This window comes from Carlito syrichta, unplaced genomic scaffold (genome assembly GCF_000164805.1).
Source record: "Carlito syrichta isolate Samal-C Ts95f unplaced genomic scaffold, Tarsius_syrichta-2.0.1 Scaffold315987, whole genome shotgun sequence".
Lineage (NCBI taxonomy): Eukaryota > Metazoa > Chordata > Mammalia > Primates > Tarsiidae > Carlito > Carlito syrichta.
Genome location: NW_007260083.1, coordinates 274,172 through 275,383, shown reverse-complemented (window position 1 = coordinate 275,383; position 1,212 = coordinate 274,172). Strand labels below are relative to the sequence as shown.

The window sequence follows — 1,212 nt, the reverse complement described above, 5'->3', positions numbered from 1 at the left end:
TGAGACTCCAACTCAAACAAAATTTTAAAAATTAAAAATAAAGGACAAGCCGGGCTCGGTGGCTCAGCCTGTAATCCCGCGCCTTTGGGAGGCTGAGGTGAGTGAATTGCCTGAGCCCGCGGGTTCGAGACCCGCCTGGGCAGGCAAGACCTCATCTCTACAATAAAATCAAAAAATTAGCCGGGCGTGGTAGCACGTGCCTGTAATCCCGGCTACTCGGAAGCCTGAGGCAGAAGGATCGCCGGAGCCCAGCAGGTCGAGGCTGCGGTGGCCGGGAGCGGCCACTGCACTCCAGTCTGGGCGACAGAGTGAGACTCCAACTCACAAAAAAAAGAGGAATGAAGTTACTGATTGACAAGCTGCAATATGGATGAGTTTGAAAACATTATGACTCTTTGCCACATCTCCTGCCAGAATGAAGACCATTCTCAGCAATCAGACTGTTGACATCCCGGAAAATGTCAACATCACCCTGAAGGGACGCACAGTTATCGTGAAGCGTCCCAGAGGAACCAGTGTAGATTGATGTGATTAAAGTCCCTCCGCAGGGTTCCTCTGGGACCCTCTCAGTCTCCTTGGGAAGAAAAAGAAGAGGCTCCGGGTTGACAAGTGGTGGGGAAGTAGAAAGGAACTGGCCACTGTCCGTGCTATTTGCAGTCATGTACAGAACATGATCAAGGGTGTTACGCTGGGCTTCCGTTACAAGATGAGGTCTGTGTATGCTCACTTCCCTATCAACGTCGTTATCCAGGAGAATGGGTCTCTTGTGGAAATTCGGGATTTGGGGGGCCAAAAATACATCCGCAGGGTTTGGATGAGGCCAGGTGTTGCTTGTTCCGTATCTCAAGCCCAGAAAGATGAATTCGTTCTTGAAGGAAATGACGTTGAGCTTGTTTCAAATTCAACTGCTTTGATTCAGCAAGCCACAACAGTTAAAAACTAAGATATCAGAAAAATTTTGGATGGTATCTATGTGTCTGAGAAAGGAACAGTTCAGCAGGTTGATGAATAAGATCTAAGAGTTGTCCAGCTGCAGAAACAAGATACCAGATGATTTCTAAGACCTATTTGTCACATTTTACTGATGCAATAAAGGACCTGTGGATTTGGGGGAAAAAAAGAAAGAAAGAAAACATTATGCACAGTGAAAGAAGCCAGCCGGGCTCGGTGGCTCAGCCTGTCATCCCGCGCCTTTGGGAGGCTGAGGTGAGT

The 1,212-nt window shown here is 48.2% G+C and overlaps 1 pseudogene; it reads left to right on the top strand.

Annotated features, from left to right (window-relative positions):
- The first annotated feature begins 413 nt into the window (after positions 1-413).
- LOC103276237 lies at positions 414-1,012 on the top strand (annotated as a pseudogene).
- The last annotated feature ends 200 nt before the right edge of the window (positions 1,013-1,212 follow it).